Source organism: Oncorhynchus tshawytscha, linkage group LG28, assembly GCF_018296145.1.
Source record: "Oncorhynchus tshawytscha isolate Ot180627B linkage group LG28, Otsh_v2.0, whole genome shotgun sequence".
Taxonomy (NCBI): domain Eukaryota; kingdom Metazoa; phylum Chordata; class Actinopteri; order Salmoniformes; family Salmonidae; genus Oncorhynchus; species Oncorhynchus tshawytscha.
In genome coordinates, this window is record NC_056456.1 from 18,565,880 (window position 1) to 18,577,071 (window position 11,192).

General features: G+C 46.8%; 1 protein-coding gene across 7 annotated transcripts in view; it reads left to right on the top strand.

The window, feature by feature from the left end:
• Positions 1-11,192, top strand: part of LOC112226854 (zinc finger protein 521) — a 150,764-nt gene that overhangs the window by 68,265 nt on the left and 71,307 nt on the right. The gene's annotated exons all lie outside the window — the stretch shown is intronic.

An 11,192-nucleotide genomic window follows, 5' to 3' on the forward strand; every position in this document is an offset into this window, starting at 1 on the left:
CCTCCCTAAGTTTGTTTTATTCACTGCCCTAGCACACACTGCCAACCCGGATGTCTTAGCCGTGTCTGAATCCTGGCTTAGGTAGACCACCAAAAACCCTGAAATGTCCATCCCTAACTATAACATTTTCCGACAAGATAGAACTGCTAAGGGGGGTGGAGTTGCAATCCACTGCAGAGATAGCCTGCAGAGTTGTGTCTTACTATACAGGTCTGTACCCAAACAATTCAAGCTTCTACTTTTAAAAATCCACTTTTCCAGAAACATGTCTCTCACTGTTGCCGCATGCTAGAGACCACCCTCTGCCCCCAGCTGTGCCCTGGACACCATATGTGAATTGATTGCCCTCCATCTATCTTCAGAGCTCGTGCTGCTAGATGACCTAAACTGGGACATGCTTAACACCCCAGCCATCCTACAATCTAAGCTTGATGCCCTCAATCTCACACAAATTATCAATGAACCTACCAGATACAACCCCAAATCCGTAAGCACGGGCACCCTCATAGATATCATTCTAACCAACTTACCTTCCAAATACACCTCTGCCCACCAAATACACCCCTCCAAATACACCAAGATCTCAGCGATCACTGCCTCATTGCCCGCATCCACAATAGGTCTGCGGTCAAACGACCACCCCTCATCACTGTCAAACGCTTCCTAAAACACTTCAGGCCTTTCTAATCGACATGGCCCGGGTATCCTGGAAGGATATTGACTTCATCCAGTCAGTAGAGGATGCCTGGTTATTCTTTAAAAGTGCCTTCCTCACCATCTTAAATAAGCATGCCCCATTCAAAAATGTAGAACCAGGAACAGATATAGCCCTTGGTTCACTCCAGACCCGACTGCCTTGACAGCACAAAAACATCCTGTGGCGTTCTGCATTAGCATCGAATAGCCCCCGTGATATGCAACTTTCAGGGATGTTAGGAACCAATATACACAGGCAGTTAGGAAAGCTAAGGCTAGCTTTTTCAAGCAGAAATTTGTATCCTGTAGCAAAAACTCCAAAAAGTTATGGGACACTGTAAGGTTCATGGAGAATAAGAGCACCTGCTCCCAGCTGCCCACTGCACTGAGGCTAGGAAACATTGATAAATCCACTATAATTGAGAATTTCAATAAGCATTTTTCTACGGCTAGCCATGCTTTCCACCTGGCTACCCCTAACCCGTTCAACTGCCCTGCACCCCCCACATAACTTACACAAGCCTCCCCATTTCTCCCTACAAATCAGCCGGGCTAGACAATCTGGACCCTCTCTTTCTTTCTACAATTATTTGCCTAAATTTTTGCAACCCCTATTACTAGCCTGTCAACCTCTCTTTCGTATCGTCTGAGATTCCCAAAGATTGGAAAGCTGCCGCGATCATCCCCATCTTCAAAGGGGGAGACTCTCTAGACCCAAACTGCTACAGACCTAAATCTATCCTACCCTGCCTTTCTAAGGTCTTCGAAAGCCAAGTTAACAAACAGATTACTGACCATTTTGAATCCCACCGTACCTTCTCCACTATGCAATCTGGTTTCAGAGCTGGACATGGGTGCACCTCAGCCACGCTCAAGGTCCTAAACCATATCATAACCGCCATCGATAAGAGACATTACTGTGCAGTCGTATTCACCGACCCTGCCAAGGCTTTCGACTTTGTCAATCACCATATTCTTATCGGCAGACTCAACAACCTTGGTTTCTCAAATGACTGCCTCGCCTGGTTCACCAACTACTTCTCTGATATTGTTCAGTGTGTCAAATCGGAGGGCCTGTTGTCCGGACTACCGGCAGTCTCCATGGGGGTGCCACAGGGTTAAATTCTCGGGCCGACTCTCTTCTCTGTATACATCAATGATGTTGCTCTTGCTGCTGGTGATTCTCTGATCTACCTCTACGCAGACGACACCATTCTGAATACTTCTGGCCCTTCTTTGGACACTGTGTTAACTAACCTCCAGACGAGCGTCAATGCCATACAACTCTCCTTCCGTGGCCTCCAACTGCTCTTAAATGCAAGTAAAACTAAATGCATGCTCTTCAACCGATCGCTGCCCGCACCTGCCCACGCGTCCAGCATCACTACTCTGGACGGTTCTAACTTAGAATATGTGGACAACTACAAATACCTAGGTGTCTGGCTAGACTGTAAACTCTCCTTTCAGACTCACATTAAGCATCTCCAATCCAAAATGAAATCTAGAATCGGCTCCCTATTTCGCAACAAAGCATCCTTCACTCATGCTGCCAAACATACCCTCGTAAAACTGACCATCCTACCGATCCTCGACTTTGGCTCTGTCATCTACAAAATAACCTCCAACACTCTACTCAACAAATTGGATGCAGTCTATCACAGTGCCATCCGTTTTGTCACTAAAGCCCAATATACTGCCCACCACTGCGACCTATACACTCTCGTTGGCTGGCCCTCGCTTCATACTCGTCGCCAAACCCACTGGCTCCAGGTCATCTACAAGTCTTTGCTAGGTAAAGCCCCGCCTTATCTCAGCTCACTGGTCACCATAGCAGCATCTCACAGATCATCTCACAGATCACTGCACCTGTACATAGCCCATCTGTAAATATCTCATCCATCTACCTCATCCCCGTACTGTATTTTTTTATCTTGCTGCTTTGCACTCCAGTATCTCTACTTGCACATTCATCTTCTGCACATCTATCACTCCAGTGTTTAATTGGTATATTGTAATTACTTCGCCACCATGGCCTATTTATTGCCTTACCTCCCTTATCTTACCTCATTTGACTGTATGTTTGTTTATTCCATGTGTAACTCTGTGTTGTTGTATGTGTCGAACTGCTCTGCTTTATCTTGGCCAGGTCGCAGTTGTAAATGAGAACTTGTTCTCAACTAGCCTACTTGTTTAAATCAAGGTGAAATAAATAAAAAAAGAATGGGGTCACAGCAACAAACCAGTTTGAGCTAACAGATTCTGTAGGGTAGCTTTGTTTTTGCAGTAAATGCTTGAAGTCAAGAGCAAGTCAGCTTGAGGGGTCCTTAAGAGCAGCGTCTGTGTGTGTGTGCAGGAGCAGCAATGGCACCAGGTCTCTGACTGAAAGGCTTATTTGAACAGTAATATTTACACAGTGAGAGCTAAAAATGAACATGAGAGGTGGCACACAGAGCGAATGTAGACTGGATTGGAGGCTCGGGATGTGTGTGTGTGTGTGTGTGTGTGTGTGTGTGTGTGTGTGTGTGTGTGTGTGTGTGTGTGTGTGTGTGTGTGTGTGTGTGTGTGTGTGTGTGTGGGTTGGTTGGTTCTTCTATCCTTTCCTACATGGATAGTAGAACAAGGAAAACGCTCCCTCGTGGGGACATTTCCCACGTACCCATGAGGACAAAGGCTATTTTAAACTTAGGTGTTGGATTTAGGGTTAGGGATAGAATTAGGGTTAGATTTGGGGTTAGGGTAACAGTAAGGGATTAGTGGTTAGGGTTAGGTTTTGCGTAGGGTAGGGTAGTTTTGGGAGTGTTTCAGTAAAATCTTGATTTATAGGATAGAATATATGTAGGTGCCCAATGGTTATGTGTATAGAAAGCTTATATTCCAATAGACTTTTGTAAACAGCAGTAAACTGTGCCAAACAATATTTAGTTTTTAAATTACCACCATTCCCTGTAGACCTCCAACTCCGATCAAACCAAAAGAGATAACACATTTACATGTTTTTTTTTTTTAAACTCTTACTTGTATTAAAAAAAACAGACTAAACAGATGTCAAATGAGTTTCCAGCTGTCCTGGTGCAAAAAAACAGATACACTATATATACAAAAGTATGTGGACACGCTTCAAAGTTCACCTATTTCAGCTACACCTGTTGCTGACAGGCATAGAAAATCAAGCACACAGCCATGCAATCTCCATAGACAAACATTGGCAGGAGAATGACCTTACTGAATAGCTCAGAGACTTTCAACTTGGCACCGTCATAGGATGTCACCTTTCCAACAAGTCAGTTTGTAACATTTTTGCCCTGCTAGAACTGCCCCAGTCAACTCTAAGTGCTGTTATTGTGAAGTGGAAAGGGCTTGGAGCAACAACGGCTCAGTCGCGAAGTGGTAGGCCACACACTCACTACCCAGTTCCAAACTGCCTCTGGAAGCAACGTCAGCACAAGGACTGTTCGTCAGGAGCGTTATGAAATGGGATTCCATGGCTAAGCAGCCGCACACAAGCCTAAGATCACCATGTGAAATGCCAAGTGTCGGATGGAGCTTGCCGCCATTGGACTCTGGAGCAGTGGAAACGCATTCTCTGGAGTGATGAATCATGCTTCACCATCTGGCAGTCTGACGGACTAATCTGGGTTTGGTGGATGCCAGGAGAAAGCTACAGTTGAAGTCGGAAGTTTACATACACTTAGGTTGGAGTCCTTAAAACTCGTTTTTCAACCACTCCACAAATGTATTTTTTACTAACTATAGTTTTGGCAAGTCGGTTGGGATGTCTACTTTGTGCATGACACAAGTCATTTTTCCAACAATTTTTTACAGACAGATTATTTCACTTATAATTCATTGTATCACAATTCCAGTGGGTCAGAAGTTTACATACATAAGTTGACTGTGCCTTTAAACCAACTTGGATAATTCTAGAAAATAATGTATTGGCTTTAGAAGCTTCTGATAGGCTAATTAACATAATTTGAGTCAATTGGAGGTGTACCTGTGGATGTATTTCAAGGCCTACCTTCAAACTCAGTGCCTCTTTGCTTGACATCATGGGAAAATCACAAGAAATCAGCCAAGAACTCAGAAACAAATTGTAGACCTCCACAAGTCTTGTTCATCCTTGGGAGCAATTTCCAAATGGCTGAAGGTACCGCGTTCATCTGTACAAACAATAGTATGCAAGTATAAACACCATGGGACGACGCAGCCCTCATACCGCTCAGGAAGGACGGACGTTCTGTCTCCTAGAGATGAACGTACTTTGGTGCGAAAGTGCATATCAATCCCAGAACAACAGCAAAGGACCTTGTGAAGATGCTGGAGGAAACAGGTACAATAGTATCTATATCCACAGTAAAACGAGTCCTATATCGACATAACCTGAAAGGCCGCACATCAAGGAAGAAGCCACTGCTCCAAGACCGCCATAAGAAAGCCAGATAACGATTTGCAACTGCACATGGGGACAAAGATCATATTTTTTGGAGAAATGTCTGATGAAACACAAATAGAACTGTTTGGCCATAATGACTTTGTCATTATGTTGGGAGGAAAAAGGGGGGGCTTGCAAGCCGAAGAACACCATCCCAACCGTGAAGCACGGGGGTGGTAGCATCATGCTGTGGGGGTGCTTTGCTGAAGAGGGACTGGTGCACTTCACAAAATAGATGGCATCATGAGGGAGGAAAATTATGTGGATATATTGAAGCAACATTTCCAGACATCAGTCAGGAAGTTAAAGCTTGGTCGCAAATGGGTCTTCCAAATGGGCAATGACCCCAAGCACACTTCCAAAGTTGTGGCAAAATGGCTTAAGGACAACAAAGTCAAGATATTGGAGTGGCCATCACAAAGCCCTGATCTCAATCCTATACACAATTTGTGGGCAGAACTGAAAAAGTGTGTGCGAGCAAGGAGTACTACAAACCTGACTCAGTTACACCAGCTCTGTCAGGAGGAATGGGCCAAAATTCACCCAACTTATTGTGGGAAGCTTGTGGAAGGCTACCTGAAACGTTTGACCCAAGTTAAACAATTTAAAGGCAATGCTACCAAATACTAATTTAGTGTATGTACACTTCTGACCCACTGGTAATGTGATGAAAGAAATAAAAGCAGAAATAAATCATGCTCTCTACTATTATTCTGACATTTCACATTCTTTCACATTTCACTAATGCTCTTGTGCCTGAATGGAAGCAAGTCCCCGCAGCAATGCTCCAACATCTAATGGAAAGCCTTCCCAGAAGATTGGAGCAGCAATGGGGGGAACAACTCCATATGATTGCCCCGGAATGAGATGTTCGACGAGCAGGTGCCCACATACTTTTGGTCATGTAGTGCATCTCTAGCTTAAACAGACGGATTTTGATGGGGATTTATTTATTATGTAAATTTGATTTCTGTGGGGCTGTGGAAATTGTAGGCTAAGGGTTAAAGGAAAGAAGGGAGGGGTGGAGAAGGAGAGAGCTCAGAGAGAGAGAGAGAGAGACCAACAGATTGAGCAAGAGAGAAAAGGGACGAGAGAAAGAGAGAGGGGCTAATATAAGACTGAGGGAAAAACCCAGTGAGAGAGAGAGAGAAAAGACTCCAGAGACCAGAGAGAGAGAGGAAAGACTCCAGAGACCAGAGAGAGAGAGGAAAGACTCCAGAGCCCAGAGAGAGAGAGAGGAAAGACTCCAGAGACCAGAGAGAGAGAGAGAAAGGCTCCAGAGCCCAGAGAGAGAGAGAGAGGAAAGACTCCAGAGACCAGAGAGAGAGAGAGAGGAAAGACTCCAGAGACCAGAGAGAGAGAGGAAAGGCTCCAGAGACCAGAGACCAGAGAGAGAGAGGAAAGACTCCAGAGACCAGAGAGAGAGAGAGAGGAAAGACTCCAGAGACCAGAGAGAGAGAGAGAGGAGGAAAGACTCCAGAGACCAGAGAGGGAGAGGAAAGACTCCAGAGACCAGAGAGAGAGAGAGAGAGGAAAGACTCCAGAGACCAGAGAGAGAGAGGAAAGACTCCAGAGACCAGAGAGAGAGAGGGAAAGACTCCAGAGACCAGAGAGAGAGAGGAAAGACTCCAGACCAGAGAGAGAGAGAGGAAAGACTCCAGAGCCCAGATAGAGAGAGGAAAGACTCCAGAGACCCAGAGCCCAGATAGAGAGATGAAAGACTGCAGACCAGAGACCAGAGAGAGAGAGAGGAAAGACTCCAGAGCCCAGAGAGAGAGGGGAAAGACTCCAGAGCCCAGAGAGAGAGAGAGAGAGGAAAGACTCCAGAGCCCAGAGAGAGAGAGAGGAAAGACTCTAGAGACCAGAGAGGGAGAGAGAGGAAAGACTCCAGAGCCCAGAGAGAGAGAGAGGAAAGACTCCAGAGACCAGAGAGAGAGAGGAAAGACTCCAGAGACCAGAGAGAGAGAGGAAAGACTCCAGAGCCCAGATAGAGAGAGGAAAGACTCCAGAGCCCAGATAGAGAGATGAAAGACTCCAGAGACCAGAGAGAGAGAGGAAAGACTCCAGAGCCCAGAGCCCAGAGAGAAAGAAGAGAGGAAAGACTCCAGAGCCCAGAGACAGAGAGAGGAAAGACTCCAGAGACCAGAGAGAGAGAGAGGAAAGACTCCAGAGCCCAGAGAGGGAGAGAGAGGAAAGACTCCAGAGACCAGAGAGAGAGAGGAAAGACTCCAGAGCCCAGAGAGAGGAGAGGAAAGGCTCCAGAGCCCAGAGAGAGAGGGAGAGAGAGGAAAGACTCCAGAGACCAGAGAGGGAGAGAGAGGAAAGACTCCAGAGAGAGAGAGAAAGACTCCAGAGACCAGAGAGAGAGAGGAAAGACTCCAGAGAGAGAGAAGGAAAGACTCCAGAGACCAGAGAGTTAGAGATGAAAGACTCCAGAGACCAGAGAGAGAGAGGAAAGACTCCAGAGACCAGAGAGAGAGAGGAAAGACTCCAGAGCCCAGATAGAGAGAGGAAAGACTCCAGAGCCCAGATAGAGAGATAAAAGACTCCAGAGACCAGAGAGAGAGAGAGGAAAGACTCCAGAGCCCAGAGAGAGAGAGAGGAAAGACTCCAGAGACCAGAGAGAGAGAGAGGAAAGACTCCAGAGCCCAGAGAGAGAGAGAGGAAAGACTCCAGAGCCCAGAGAGAGAGAGAGGAAAGACTCCAGAGACCAGAGAGGGAGAGAGAGGAAAGACTCCAGAGACCAGAGAGAGAGAGGAAAGACTCCAGAGACCAGAGAGAGAGAAGGAAAGACTCCAGAGACCAGAGAGAGAGAGGAAAGACTCCAGAGACCAGAGAGAGGAGAGGGAGGAAAGACTCCAGAGCCCAGAGAGGAAGAGGAAAGACTCCAGAGCCCAGAGAGAGACAGGAAAGACTCCAGAGCCCAGAGAGAGAGAGGAAAGACTCCACAGCCCAGAGAGAGAGAGAGAAAGACTCCAGAGACCAGAGAGAGAAAGAGGAAAGACTCCAGAGACCAGAGAGAGAGAGGAAAGACTCCAGAGCCCAGAGAGAGAGAGGGGAAAGACTCCAGAGCCCAGAAAGACTCCAGAGAGAGAGAGAGAGGAAAGACTCCAGAGCCCAGAGAGAGAGAGGAAAGACTCCAGAGCCCAGATAGAGAGAGGAAAGACTCCAGAGCCCAGAGAGAGAGGAAAGACTCCAGATCTCAGAGAGAGAGAAAGGAAAGACTCCAGAGCCCAGAGCCCAGAGAGAGAGGAAAGACTCCAGAGCCCAGAGAGGGAGAGAGGAAAGACTCCAGAACCCAGAGAGAGAGAGAGAGCCCAGAGAGAGAGAGAGATCCAGAAGACTCCAGAGAGAGAGAGAGAGGAAAGACTCCAGAGCCCAGAGAGGAAAGACTCCAGAGCCCAGAGAGAGAGGAAAGACTCCAGAGCCCAGAGAGAGAGAGAGGAAAGACTCCAGAGCCCAGAGAGAGAGGAAAGACTCCAGAGCCCAGAGAGACCCAGAGAGAGAGAGAGAAAGACTCCAGAGCCCAGAGACCCAGAGCCCAGAGAGAGAGAGAGGAAAGACTCCAGAGCCCAGAGAGAGAGAGGAAAGACTCCAGAGCCCAGAGAGAGAGAGGAAAGACTCCAGAGCCCAGAGAGAGAGAGAGAGGAAAGACTCCAGAGCCCAGAGAGAGAGAGAGGAAAGACTCCAGAGTGCAGAGAGAGAGCAGGGTAGAGGGACAGGCCCTGAGATGGAGGTCTTCCTCCCAGGACGTGACAGGCTGTTGGCTGTAGGATGCTCAGGAAGGCCTTGGCAGGCCAACAAAGACAGCCCTTCAGCTGCAGGGTGTACTTTTTCAGGCCCCAGCATCCCCTTTGGCAGCGGCACAGAGAGTGCTGGCGTGCAGAGGCCCCAGAGACGGACGGACGGACGTGGAAGAAAAGGCCTTCTCGGCTCCCTGTTATTTACTCAGGCTGACGAGGACCTGGGTATTTCTTGTCTGGGTGAAGGAGGGGAAAAACAGGAGGGTCTCTCTATCTCTTAAGTCTCCTGGGGTTGAACAGTGCTTTCATCTGCCGTTGTTCACACACTTGTCGTGACGGTCGTGTGTGTGTTACCTGAGCTGTTGACCTCAAGCACCATGGTGATATATGATGGCCACCCTCCGGTATGAGATATGGTCAAATATTTTGTGTAGTAAACACAAGTTATCTCAAAAGTACTAGCTTCGAGGAGTCAGTAACCACCTGTTTGTCGAAAGCCATATCAGTGGGCCTTTCGAATGGTACACCAACGTCCTTTCAGAACGAGACAGCGCATTAGTGGGAATAAGAACAGTACAGAGAAAGCAGCGTAGATATGATTCAGAAGACATTGGAGAACACGTGTACGATTAACAATACTGTACTCACATGTCCAATGTCAACACAGCTGTCATGTCTACACACAGATCATTAATTCACTTGTGTTAATCAACAATGATGCACCATGAGAATGTTAATTCAATTAGGCGCTGGACAGTTCAACTCAAATGATGACCCACTTGTATAATCCTTGAGTACATTACTCATGACTCCCGCTCCCCCACTGTTTGGTATGTCTGTTGACTAATGTATGCAGCTCAGTGTAATAAAGACATTATATACATTGTTAATGAACTAAAACAAAAAACGGAGGAGGCAGCCTTGACAGCATCGCAATGTCTGCCGGCCGTGCCATCATCATTTAAGACAAGCAGGATTTAATTTAATATATATTTCCTGTATCTGGCTATGTGTTTGTTTGTTTTGGTGTTGTCTCCGAGCCAACATGTTTGACTGTAAGGCATTGGTTAGGGTCATTTCTCTCTGCTCTGCTGTCTACTCCTATCCTGGGAGAATGTGTGTGTGTGTGTGTGTGTGTGTGTGTGTGTGTGGAGGAGGGCATTCCACTGACTCACCCATCCTCCCTCCAACCAGAAAAAAACAACATGGATGAACTACATAAAGAAAGAAGATAAATCAGGCAAGGTTTGGTTTGCTGCTCCTTGGGTTTGACTCAGAGCTTGTGCAAAGTGGGCAGTGTGCCAGGGACAGGGGGGTGAAGGGGGGTCGGAGGTGGGAGGTAGGCAGGCCGTCCTCAATGTGCTGCTTTCAGCAGTTTGGAGGGGCAGGGGAATAACCTCCGACCCCATCTGTTTCCTGAAGATAGGCCCTGATGGGTGTAAGTACTCAGTGAGGGCATGTTATCCTGACTAAGGGCAGATCTCTCTCCCCAGCAAAAACAACAGAATGGGAGGGAGGGAGGGAATGGGGGGGGGAGAAAGACTTATTTGTCAGCTAAAAGATAGCATGGTGAAGGGGAAGGTTGGATCCTGGAATGATCCAGGCATTATGCTTTTCCTTTGTCCATCCCATGAATCTGTGCAGTTTCCTCTTGTTTTTCCCGTTCCAAGTTTTGGCCTTTTGACTTTGTCTTTCTTTCCGAAGGGGTTGGAATTACGTTGTTTTATTTAAATAAGGAAGTTCACAGCACTTAGAATTCGGCAGAGGGAAGAAGTGGTCCGTCACCTTTTGAACCTGCTGGAAACGGGTTTTCTGCATTTTCCATTTTATATCACACTGTGTTCTGTATTCCGCACCATTGGAATGTCAATGAATAACCGATTGTGATAAAGAGACAGTAAATTAACGGAAAAAAGTGATGGCACGTACTTCACTGCACCTGCTTGTCCTTGGGTGAAGTATCTATCCTCCCCGTGCTCCGCCCATCTCTCTCTCTCTCTCTCTCTCTCTCTCTCTCTGACCTCACCCTAACCCTACACAGTGCCCCTAAAGCACCGGCTGCCTTATGGCTCCATTCAGCCACTAATCACTCAGCTGAGCCAATATTCTATAATCTAATATCCATAGACAAATTGTCAGAACAGACCGCTTCTCCCTTACAAAGTCATTCGTTTGCAGTCGTGACGAGAGTGTTATTCTTACGTATGTGTCGTAAGTGTGTTTGAATTACTGTGCATTCATTTGTTTAAATTCTCCCTTAAAATGTTCTAAGATGTGGACTTTTGTTTTCTTCTCTCCCTTGACATGAGGTCATTTTAAAG